This window comes from Juglans regia, chromosome 11 (assembly GCF_001411555.2).
Source record: "Juglans regia cultivar Chandler chromosome 11, Walnut 2.0, whole genome shotgun sequence".
In the NCBI taxonomy this organism is placed as follows: domain Eukaryota; kingdom Viridiplantae; phylum Streptophyta; class Magnoliopsida; order Fagales; family Juglandaceae; genus Juglans; species Juglans regia.
The window spans coordinates 25,484,465-25,498,612 of NC_049911.1; positions in this window are offsets into that span (position 1 = coordinate 25,484,465).

Below are 14,148 nucleotides of genomic sequence, written 5' to 3' on the forward strand. Positions count from 1 at the left end.
AAAATTTATTATGATTTTAAATGAGTTTGGTGTACTGATAAGGAAGATAATATCAGTATTAAGTAAAGAATCATGAGATAACTTTAACATCGGTTGTATTGGCAAGGATGTGGAAAATTACTTGGGAAACAAAATGATAAAATTATTTGAAGAAGGAGATTCACAAAAGTTATATGCCAACTCTTGATCGATAATGCAAAAAACATGGGTTTGTGTACTCCATCTAAGTTGTTGAGAATGAATGTATGGGAAGTTATTTTTGGGCAGATGCAAGATCAACGGCTGCATACTAATATTTGTGGAATGTTTTCACATTTGATGCCTCATACATAAAAAATATTTATAACATACCATTTGTGTCGTTTTCGGGAGTAAACCATTATCACCAAACCATAATGTTTGATTGTGTTTTTTTAGTTAATGAAACAACCGAATCATATATATGATTATTGAGAACATTGCAAAAGGTAATGCTTGGACGTGTCTCTTCAACTATAATTACCAATGATGACAAAGCTCTGCCGAAAGTCATTGTAGAGGTACTCCTAAATACGACTCATAAATTATGCTTTGTGGTACATTTTTTGAAATTTCTGGATTTTCAAAAAGATATTCGTTATTGTATCGCTAAGAAAATTACAATTTATGAATTCGAGCAGGAATGAAGTTTAATATTAGTGAAGTATGGGCTATGAGATAATACTTTGCTGCAAAATTTTTACATCCGACGGGAGAAGTGGGTTCGAGCTTACTTGCATTCAACATTTTGTATCAGTATGTCAACAACTCAAATGAGTGAAAGCATGAATATGTTTTTCAAGGATTATGTTCGTTCAAGCACTATAGTTAGTGACTTTGTGTATCAATATAAGAAAACATTAGATGTAAGTTATTTTAAAGAGAAAGAAAATGAAGAGTGAACAAAATCTACATGGGTGATATTGAGAACTTATCACGAAATTAAAGAAGGGACAGTCATAGTCTATACAAGAAAGTCACTATAGTTATGTGACTTTTGAGAGTGGAGAAAAGAATACAATATGTACATGTCATATGTTTGAGTTTATGATAATTCTTTGTAGGTATATCCTATATGTTCTTGGCAAGAAATCACAATTAGATAGGTTGTCATGGCACTATGTTCTAGAAAGATGAACAATCAATACTAAGAGTCGAGCTATTCTTAACATACCATGTCCTGAAAGGCATGTAATGCCACAAGATGATCCTACGATGAGAAAAAATAAGTTAATGATGCAATTTTATGACATTTCAGAACTTGGATCACTATCAATAGAAAAACTAAACCACATATCTCTTGCCTTGGACAAGGTCCACAAATAGCTACTTTTGATAGAAATCCAAGTTAATCGATTATTTCTATATGTTAACTTGATTATTTAAGTTAACCGATCAACCGATTATTTCTATATGTTAATAAATCAAGTCGTATCAACTTCTTCATAAAAGATACATAATCCTCCATGGGTGCCAACAAAAAGAAGACCAAAATATTTGAGAGCAAATAACTCAAAAGAGACGTAAGTAATGAAAAAAATGTGTCATAGCATTTGCAATAATGAGAGACATGCTAAGAACAACAGTCCTTTAGTGAGATATAGTTGTTTATAAATTTTTTGTACATTATTGGTTATTAATTGAAAACTTATTATTATTATTATTATTATTATTATTATTATTATTATTATTATTATTATTATTTGTGTTTTGTTGTGGTTTATGTACGGATATTGGGCTTACAACTGATAACATATCTCAAAACTTAGATTCTTAGTAAACATTCGCTTATATGTTGCATGAGATTTTGTTTTTTGTTTTTTCTTATATTATGTACATGATTTTTTAATTTAATATATGACAGGTGTTATAATTTTTAGCATCTCACAAACAAATACTAAAAAAAAAACTAAATTAACGTAACTGGTTGTAATATGCAATTAAAAATTGCATATCAGACAACCAAATCCCAAGAAAATATATGATTAACGTGATCGGTTTAGTTTTCTATTTAAATTAATTAGAAAATCCGAAATCACAGTATATACTCATACAAGATTAAAATAAAAGTAAGAATAATAAAAGAAATGCGAAAGTAACACAAGAAATTATGTGGTTCGATCCTAATGGTCTACATCCACGATAGGAATAGTTTAGGAGTCTTTATTATTGAAGAATGCATCAAAGAACTTGAATTTTCAATCACTTACAATCATTGATCACCGCACAAAATATGGATTGGCTTCCTCTATTATCCTCTAACGAAACCATACCATAAAATACACTTGATCATCTCCTCAAGCTCTAATTTGATCTTGATAAAACTAAAGTTTGAAAAACCCTTTCGTTTCTCTCTAAACGCGTGCGGCTTCAAACGGAAAGGTAAAGTTATTTTTCTTTTTGCTTCTGTACCCTTCTTCGATTCCAGTAGCTTTACATTATATATAAATTCTATAATTACAACTTCGTCATCACTTAATATTATAAGTTTGCCATCACTCAAATATTACAAGTTTGCCGTTAATTTATTTACAAAAAATGCCATTAATGAAATACGAACTTAAAAGCTTGACACATCTTCAACAAATCTCCACCTTGACAAGTCTTTTATCCTTGTAAAGTGATATTTTTCTTCCTCTAGACTATTCCTGCAAAGTAATTCGAAATCTAATAGCTCCTCCTATTAATCAAATTTAGGCAATGCCTAAACTTGGTAGCTGGTAGGGATTTTGTCATCATATCAGAAGAGTTTTCCTCAGTTGGAATCTTTTCTACTTTAACCTCTCCAGATGTTATTACATCTCTCACAAAATGAAGTCGAATGTCTATATGTTTAGATCTTTCGTTGTATACTGAATTCTTGGCAAGATGTATAGTACTTTGGTTACTGTGATAACCCCTTTAAATATGCCTAACTCATGTGAAAAACCCTTTAACCACATAGTCTCATTTATTGCTTCTGTCATAACAATATATTCAGCTTCAGTTGTTGATAAAACAACTACAAATTGTAAATTAGCTTTCTAACTAATAGCCCATCCAAATGCTGTAAATACATACCCAGTCAAAGACTTTCTAGTATCCAAATTAGCAGCATAGTCAGAATCCACAAATCCCTCCAACTCACTCCCCTGTTGCACATCCCCTCCAAATCTTAAATCAAGACATTGAGTTCCAATTAAATACTGTAATACCCATTTCATAGCATGCCAATGCGGCTTCCAATGGTTACTCATAAACCTACTTATCATGCTAACAGCATAGGGTATATCTTGCATAAATCTAATGTCTTTCTCAGTTTTAGGGGCTTGATTTATGGACAATTTTGAATGTTGTCCTATTGGTGTGCTAACATGTTTTAAATTAGACATGTCAAACCTGTTGAGGATTTTGGTGATATAGTTTTTCTGAGATAGATAGAAAAGTCTTCTTTTCCTATCCCTAACTATCTATATACCTAATATCATCTTAGCTGGCCCAAGTTCCTTCATCTCAAATTCTGTTTTCAGTATACATTTGACTTCTTCAATTAGATCGGCATTTCTACATGTTATAAGCATGTCATCTACATACAAGAGTAAGTAGATAATGTGGTCCTCGGAATGCCTAAAATACACACAACTATCATAATGACTCATTTTAAACCCATTGTCAAACATATAAGAGTCAAATCTTTTGTACCATTACTTTGGGGACTGTTTAAGTCCATACAATGATTTTTTAAGTAAACAGACATAATTAATGTTGAACTCCTTTACATAACCCTCAAGGGGTTGCATGTAAATAGTCTCATCTAGTTCACTGTGCAAGAAAGCTGTTTTTACATCTAATTGTTCCAAGTGTAAATCTTCATAAGCAGTATATGATAGAATTAATCTTATTGAACTGTGTTTAACAACATGTGCAAAAATTTCATTAAAATCTATCACTTCCCTTTGAGTGAATCTCTTTGCTACCAGCCCAGCCTTATACCTAGGACCCTCAACTCCTGGTCTATCCTATTTCCTTTTGTTGATCCATTTAGACCCTATCAGCTTAGCATTTTCAGGCTTAACAACCATTTCCAAAGTTTGATTCTTTTTCAAAGAATCCATTTCCTCATCCATGGCCTGTACCCATTTATAAGACTCGATACTTTCCATAGCTTCATTGTAGGATCTAGAATCCATTTCTATAACTTCATCAGCTACGGTCAAAGCATAAATAGTCATCTCAGCTTGACCATACCTCTTGAGGGGTTTTATAACCCTTTTTTTTTTAATCCCTGACCAAGTTGTATGAATTAACTCCACCTTGGTCCTCATCACCTAAAGTGAGAGTTTGAGTCTCAGCATCCTGGCCTTCTAATTTTCTCAAATTATTGTCAGCTTGCTCCACCTCAAGATCTATCTTCTCAGGGTTAGTATCTTGAGTGGGTTCAAGTCTTTTAGTTTTAACTCGAGCCATTTCATATTTATTAAAGATCACATCTCTACTAATGATACATTTTTGTATCACTGGCTCATCAATCCATAACTTGTACCCTTTTACTCTCTCAGGGTACCCTCCAAAGATACATTTCATAGCCCTTGGTTCCAATTTGTCAGTTCGGGTGTGAGCATACGCAACACACCCAAACACCCTCAAGTAATTATAGTTAGAATGTTTTCCAATCCACATTTCTTGAGGAGTCTTCAACCTTATGACTGAAGAAAGACTCCTATTAATTAAATGGACTGCAGTTGTGGAAGCTTCAGCCGAAAAAGACTTGGGAAGTCTTGAGTTTGATAGTAAGCATCTAACCCTCTCCAATATGGTCCTATTTATCCTCTCGACTAGACCATTATGTTGAGGGGTTTCCCTTACTGTTTTATGCCTAGCCATACCATCCTTCTTACAAAACTGATTGAATTTACTTGAGAGATACTCAATCCCATTATCAGTTCTTAATTTCTTAACTTTCCTTCCCACTTGAGTTTCTACCAATTTCTTCCATTCCTTGAACTTTTCAAAAGTGTCACTCTTATTTTTAAAAATGTTCAGCCACACTTTTCTGGAATAGTCATCAATTATAGAGAAGAAATAACTTCCCCTTCAATGTGAGTTGACCCTAGCTAGACCCTAAAGGTCCGAGTGCACATAGTCCAGGGTTTGTTTTGTAGTGTGAGTGGCTGTTTTAAAGCTTACCCTTTTTGCTTTTCCAAGGATGCAATCCTCACAAAAAGGTAAATTTTCAAGTTTTTTCGCACCTAGCAACCTCTGTTTATGGAGTTCTAAAAGTCCCTTATGACTCACGTGACTTAACGTTTTGTGCCATAGAACAATCCTATCCTCACCCTTCTCAAGGATAGAAGAAACCTCACCTATAACAATTTTCCCAATGAGGGTATACAAGCCAGTTTTAAGGACTCATTTCATCACGATAAGTGAACCCTTAGCAACCCTCAAAGATCCAGATTCATATCTAAAGGTGTACCCGGATTGGTCTAACACACGTTCCTTTTTAATTCAGGTATGTATCTAACCTCAGTTAAGAGTCTTTCAATACCATCATGGAGCCTTAGTCTCACCGACCCTATACCCTGGATTTTACAAGACTTATTGTTGCCAAGCATCACAAACACCCTATCTAAATTAGTAAAAGTTTCAAGCCATGTTTTATTAGGGCACATGTGAAAAGAACATCTTGAATCAAGGATCCATTCTTTTCCTGAATCAACCTCGGACACGTTTAGAACCTTGGCACACTCATACCCATCACTCACAACTAAGGCATCCCCCTCCTCCTTAGACCCATTTCCTGTGTAAGGTCTCTTATTGGGGCAATCTCTTTTGAAATGCCCATCTTTGTGACATAGGAAGCATTTTAATTGCTTCCTTTTAGACTTAGACCTACCCCTCACATTGTTTTTACTGTTCTTTCCATTTTGACCTATTTTTTCAGTTCTCCCTCTCACAGTCAAGCCCTTCCTAGTTTCAAATTTTATTTCAGACATGGCTTGTAATTCCCAGGAGTGTAATACGGCCTGAATCTCATCTAAGGTTAGTGTTTCCCTCCCATATATCATGGTCTCTTTCAAACTAGTATAAGAATTATCCAAAGAGCTCAACAATAAAATTGCTTGATCTTCATCATCAATTTTAATATCAATATTAGCCAAATCTAAAATAATTTTATTGAAAGTATTGAGATGGTCAGAAATCGATATACTTGCGAAGACATCTTGAATGTGTAGAGCTTTGTTTTCTTGTACAATCGGTTGACCAGAGATTTTGTCATGTAGAGGCTCTCTAATTTCAACCAGATTCCAGCAGCAGTGTCTTCGTTGGCTACCTCCCTCAGAACTTTGTCTCCGAGAGAAAGAATGAGTGTGCTGTGAGCTTTCCTCAAGATTTCTTGCTTATCCTTCTCTTCAACAGATTCTATTTTTTTTTCTCCAATAAGAGCTTCTTGGAGACCCTGTTGAATGAGAAGGGCTTTCATCTTGATCCTCCATAGCCCAAAGTCATTTTTTCATCAAACTTTTCGATATCTAACCTTGCAATCCCTATCGAACAAAAGCTCTAATACCACTTGTTATAATTTTTAGCCTCTCACAAACAAATACTAAAAAAAAATCAAATTAACGTAATTGGTTGTAATATGCAATTTATAATTGAATATCAGACAACGAAATCTCAAGAAAATATATAATTAATGTGATCGGTTTAGTTTTCTATTTAAATTAATTAGAAAATCCGAAATCACAGTATATACTCATGCAATATTAAAATAAAAGCAAGAATAATAAAATAAATGTGAAATCAACACAAGAAATTACGTGGTTTGATCCTAATGGTCTACATCTACGGTAGGAATCAATGTTTTGAATAATGTACCGGATGCCGTACCGGTCAAGGCACTGGAACGAAATATTTCGGTACTGATACCATTTTGGGATAACATTGTGGAATAGTCGATATATAAATAAATTATATATATATATATATATTATAAATACTCTAATCTAAATTGGGGGTTAAAAAATAAGCTTGTAGTTTGAAAAAAAAAAAACTAGCAGAAATATCGGCCGGTACAGGCCGATACGAAAAATTTCGCCATACAGGCCAGTACGGTACGAAATTCACAACACTGGTAGGAATAGTCTAGGAGTCTTTATTATTGAAGAATGCATCAAAAAACTTGAGTTTTCAATCACTTACAACCATTGATCATTACAAAAAATATGGATTGACTTCCTCGTATTATCCTCTAACGAAACCATACCATAAAATATACTTGATCATCTCCTCAAGCGCAAACGGGAATGTAAAGTTATTTTTCTTTTTGCTTCTGCATCCTGCTTCGATTCCCGTAGCTTTGCATTATATATAAACTCTATAATTATAACTTTACCATCACTTAATATTACAAGTTTGCTATCATTCAAATATTACAAGTTTGCCATCACTCAAATATTACAACTTTGCCATCACTCAAATATTACAACTTTGCCATTAATCTATTTACAAAAAATGTCATTAATGAAATACAAACTTAAAACCTTGACACATCTTCAATAACAGGAAATTACACAGTAGATTGTGAAGCTTTTGAGGATTGGATTAAAATTTGTGAAGTTTTGGCGGAGTGGATTGAAGCTTTTTATGTCACTCTATCTATGTGTTTTGAATTGTGGATGTAACTGTAGGCAAGTATTTTGTTCTTATGTAATTTTGAATTCCGGATATTATTTCTTTATGTAATTATGAATTCTAGATGTTATTTATTTATGTGATTTTGAATTCTAAATTTTATTTCTTTATGTGATTACGAATTTCAGATGTTATTTCTTTATGTGATTCTAAATTCTGGATTTTTTTTTTTATGTAATACTGCAACATGAATTTTGGATGTTTCTTGATGAGCTTTTATATTTGTGTACTTATTTCAGGTTGTGTCCAAAAACTGTCAAAAATATTTCAAAAATGTATAAAACATTTCAAAAACCTATCAAAGACATTTCCAAAATATGTCCATCACATGTTCATGCACATTCATTACGAATTCATTACATTCTAAAACCTATCCATAACATGTCCATTACATTCACCAAATACAACTTATTACATCACATTTTAATTACATTAAGCTATTTAAAAAGTATCCTAAAGATTACAACAGGCTACATGAGTCATAGCACTAGCCGACATACATGAATGTTTTCAGGATACATAAAAATTTCAGCACAAATCACAATAAAAAAAAAACCATGACAAAAACAACATTTTCAATATTCTCTTATACTTATTCTCCAATGTTTTAGATTTGGCTTGTTCGATCATTACACGTTCATAAAGTAACCTCTTGTTCCTTTGTTGAACTAACTCTAGCGTCATCTTGCAATAAATATATTGTTTACTTTCAATATCAGTACATTCAAAAATCTATATTGTTTATTAATCTTATAGTTTGGATAGTCGTAAAACCTTTTGCTAAAATTATTAGCCTTTCCAAAAGTCCGTAGTTTCGATGGAATGCCACAATAGCAAAGTGATCTATCCAAACTAGCTTTATCTTTCCTTCTTGCAGTCCATGAATTTGAACCGAAACGAGAACATGAACTTGTCATTTGCTGAAAAATATATACAATATTATATATATTTAGAATTTTCTGAGTGTAAAACATATGTGGCTTAAACAAGCTGTTACAACCAAGGTTTTAAAAAGTATACCGTACAGACCGGTACGGTTGAAATATGCAATACCAGAACAACAACCAGTACAGAGAAGAGACATGCTTCGTACCAGAAAAAATGTTGGCCATTCCGATGTGTTTCGACCTGTACCGGCCGAAATTTGAGATACAGGTTGATATGCAAATTTGGTCCGGTACTTTGAAGTTGAATAATTGAATCAGATTGATGGCTTTTTTGTAGTTTAAGTAAAACTATAGGGTCATTTTTGTAAAATTGCAAGTAACGGTTACAGATAGGGTCATTTCATGTACTTTTTCTGATTTTAAGTTTCAAACAGTAACATGTACCTCTTGCTTTCTTGTTTAACTTTTACTACAAGAAAAAGGTAACATGTACCCTCTTGCTTTCTTGCCTTTTGTTTTTTTTTAACTGTTTTCTTGTTTATTTGATATATGTACTGAAGTCTAAAATGTTTTATTTAATGAATGGTATGTTTCTTGGGAAAAAAATGGTTATATATATTTCATATATTTAATATATGAATGGTATATTTGATATATGTACTGAAGTATTTTATTTAATGAATGTTTTACTTATTTTATTGTTATTTTATAATATAATTTATATATATAATTTATTCATATATAGATCATTTTGAAATGATACCGGTACTGAAATATTTCGTTCCAATGCATTGGTCGAAATAGTATTCAAAACTTTAGTTATAACATCACCGTAATGACTCAATTTCATCTAGTATGCTAAACTAGTAATTCACATGATAGAAATTTATGCTTTTCACATAATCAAAAAGAGAGGCACCCAAGTACACATGTTGCATAGAAGTCCCTAATGTTGATATAATTTGATATCCTACAAATAATATTAATTATTTTTGTAGGCTATAGAAGATTTTAACTAATCAAAAAAGTGTGAGCCATACTTGAACAACTTCCAACACCCAAGGAATGAAACCAACACCTATCCCTTGAATCTTATGAGGACCTTGATAGTGACATACATGATATATTTAAGTTAGTCAAGATAATTGTGACGCCTCCAAATTTCGTTTGGAATCGGACGGACATTTGAAGCGTCAAGACATGCAACACAAGGTTACCTGCCTCCGTTCATGACATATAAGATGCAAATTCCTAACATGCATATAGCATTATGCAATATTCACAGCGGATAAATTTTTTCTTTGGCAATCCTATGCACAAAACTAAAATATCCCAAATACTTAAAATATACTTCATACATAATGACGTACTAAACAACTGAGATCACAATACTAGTCCAAAATGGTTGTGAACAAAAGAGTGCTGGAGATTGAACTCCACAAAATACAAGTAGTAATCTAAGGTAACTACATCTACGTCGCCTTGTTGCTTAGTCGACCGTTTCTAGTTGGTCAACTCCCGGTTCTCCTTCTGATCCTGTAACATGATTTATCATTCGGGGGGAATGGTAGTTGGGACTACTACAGTGAGATTTGATTATAAATCTCAGCAAGTTAACAGGAAACTTCCATACAAGTTAATGATGCATGCATAGCAGTAAAAGCATGAATGCATAATCAAATCAATAGAAAACATAACATATCCTGACATAACATGGCATGAAATAATAAGCATAACGTAACTTGACATAACATGGCATGAGCTTACATGTTGAACTGGAACTTAAACTTAACTTGACGTAACATGACATGTACATGAACTTAAAACATAACATGGACTTGAAACATAATATGGACTTGAAACATAACATGAACGTGCACATGCATAATTTGAACATGAACTTGAATATAACATGAACCTGAGCATGACATAACATAAATGTGAATTTGGAACATAACGTGAACGTAAACATAACATAACATAACATGAACTTGAAACATATTATTGTCTTATGAGATTACTATGATTGCGTGAACGTAAACTTAAACATAACATAACATGAAACATGACTTGAATGTGAAATGCATGAACTTGAAATCTTATTTAATAGACTTAATCATTAAAGTGACCATATGGGTGCTACACAGGTCCCCTTGAGCCGTGTGTCCCTGCCGATTACCGCATCACAATACATGTATCTATACCAGCTGTGAGTGTGTTAATACGTACTCCACAGTTGTTATTACCCCACGTATTTAACGTCTCATAATTATTGTGTCTCACGTAGTGTATGCTCTACAGTTGTTGTGGCCCCATACTTCATGCTTTACAGTTGTTGTGGCCCCATGACTTATTTGTTTGTGCCACATTTGCTGTGGATACACGTAACATAATGTGTGGCACTATCGGAGTTAGTGTCTGGCGTGCTCCGGTGACCAGCTAATTAGGCCTCATTCGCAACCTGTCGACTGTACTTCGTCAACCTAGGGAATTTCACACCTATTTAGACACTCCAGCGTGAACAAAGGAGTTCCACTAGGATATTACCCTATCCTAGCGCTTAGGGTCGTGATTGACATGAATGACTTAACTGACATATATGACATTTCGTAATGTGACGTAAGATGAATGTGACATAAAAGACAGAAGTCCTGAAGTAGCATAACATGACATGACATACTTCGAGACATAAATGTAACAGAGAACATTTCATAACATGGCATACATATAACATGCAACATTTCGTAACATGTCATACCATATAACATATAACATTTCTTAACATGGCGTAACACGTGATAGTGAATATTACGTGACATGAAATACATGTAACATATGACATACTTAACTTAACATGACATACTTGCAATGTATAGCAATGTATAGCAATATGTGACAGAATATCTTGAGTAATAGATGAATAATTTATGACAGAATAAATTCTGTGTAACAGATAAATATGTAATGACTTGGCATGGCACATATGATAACATGTATACATACAATTTAGTTCACTTACTTATCACTCATACACATTAAACTGATAGTAAGTTAAAAGTTAACTTACCTCGATCTTCGCGCTTCGAGACAAAACTCAAGTGTGATCACGAGAAACTGAAAGTAGTGATTTCTAAAAATTAAAACTTAATCATTAACAATTAAGAATATGGAGAAATATCAACTTAGAGTAAAATTACCATTTTACCCTCTACATGTAGAAAAATAACCATTTTAACCCTAACTTAAGGATGTTGCATCCTAATTCAAAAAATCACTAAAATTTACATACATTATGTAAATTTTGTCCTAAGCTCAAATATCAATTCAGAAAAATTTAAAACTAAACACAACTATTAAAACTCTATAAGGCCGAAACTTACAAAGGCTATTTCCTTTTATTTTTGTTGTAATTCTTTCAAATCTCAAAACTCATGATAAAATCAAAAATTTTCTTCTGCTATACCCATAACATATTTATAAGAATAATCATGTTTTAAATCATGAACAAAAGTGATCAAAATCACTAAAACCATACTTGAACTTTTTGGTTTTTCTTCTAAGTTCAAAACATAATTTTGTTTCTAACTTGTTTTGATCAAACTCTTGATCCATGACTTATAGAGATATGATCTTCAAACCAAAACATCACATGGTTTAAAAAGATGTTCTAAAACATATCCAAACTTCAAACTCAAGATCACATGGTTAAACATCACCCAAAACATAAATTTAGCTAAGAACATCATCACTTTGGCCTAACCAAATGTCTCAATGCATAAAATTTCATATCTTCGAAACTAATATCAAATATCTTCAAAATAACATTCTAATATGTATATAAGATGCTTAAGATCTTCCAATAAAAATATCAAAGCCATTGGAATAAGATTAAATCATAAAGATTTAAACTTTCTCAAAACAGAAACTGTTTTTCCTCTTCCAGTTTCTAAGTTTCTAGACCTAAGAAAATATTTCACCAAAACTTTTATAATCATGCAACAAATCCTCAACCAATAATCATATACACATGTTAACGGTACTTCATAAAAATTTCGGACCAAGATCTATTCATTAGCTTGGTCAAAAACTACAAAATATAATACACTCTCCAGTTTATCACCCAGAATGACTTTTTTGGGGTCTAAACAATGTTTGACCAATCAAATGATCTCAAAATGGAATGAATAAGGTATCCACGTAAACTAGACTCCAAAATAAACAACTTTTATGAAGGAAATTTTGCGAGAAAACACTTACAAAAGTTTCGAAACAGGCGTTCAAAAGAGGTAAGAAAAACTTTCCGAAAGTGTCTTCTGTGTTCTATGAATGAAAAGTGTAAAGGAGAGTTGCTTTTCGTGGGAAATGGACTGGATAGCCTCTTACACAAGTTATGGAAAGTGATAGGATTAAAAGCAAGTTTGAGTGTTACCCTTTTATTCTCATAAAAATCAGTCCAAGATCTTTTCTCAATGTGGAGTATAAGAGTGAGGTGGCCCCTTTAGCTTTGTACTTCTAAAACCTTATAGGCCCTTCTTGTAAAGATCTGGCCAGCCAAGTGGGGTTACAAAACTTAGCCATGAAACAATGCTAATGTGGTCAATTTCGTGGGCCTAAACCAAATGGGCCTAAATTTTGGGATTTAAAGAGGGTTTGTGTTGCTATCAAGCTCAAATCCAATATCACTTGGCCCAATCAATTTTTTAAGGTTAACAAGGTTGGATAATGGTGTTCTAATACAAATTTGAAGGATTAATAGCATGTGGAAGTGATTTAATCAAGTGATTAAACACAATGCTAAAAATCGGATTAGAAAATGTTTAGAGGCCAACTTTAGGGTTTGGGAAATCGTTTAGGGTTCCGATTTCAACAATGCTTTTGGGCTTTCAATTGGATTCCCACCATTTAGGGTTTCCCTAGAATTGAAACCCTCTTTGATCTGACACAATTTGGTTGAGCAAATGAAACAAAATTTTGCTTAGGTGGCATGATTTCACACATTGATTTCTTCAAATCCATCAAACGCTCATTTTGGTGCCAAGTGTCTAATATTATTCACTAAGGCTATGTTTGGGTATCAAACATTCTTCAATACTTTTTAAGTATTCTCGTACTTTTGAAAATACTTCACATGCCAAACAACTAAAAATACTCTCAATGGGACTCACAAACTCACTTCAATCTCTACTCATAACTATTCTCAAACATTCTATAATACTTATCACTATTACATATAAATAAAAAATAAAATCACTATAGCATTTATCACTATTAAATATAAATAAAATAAAATCACTATAATATATAAATAAAAAATAAAATCACTATAATATATAAAAAATAAAATAAAATCACTATAATATTTATAACTATAAAATATAAATAAAAAATAAAATCACTATAATATATAAATAAAAATAAAATCACTATAATAAAATAACTATAATATATAAATAAAAAAATATTTATCACAATTATATATAAATAAAAAATAAAATCACTATTATATATAAATAAAAAATAAAATCACTAAAATATATAAATAAAAAATAAAATCGCTATAATATATGAA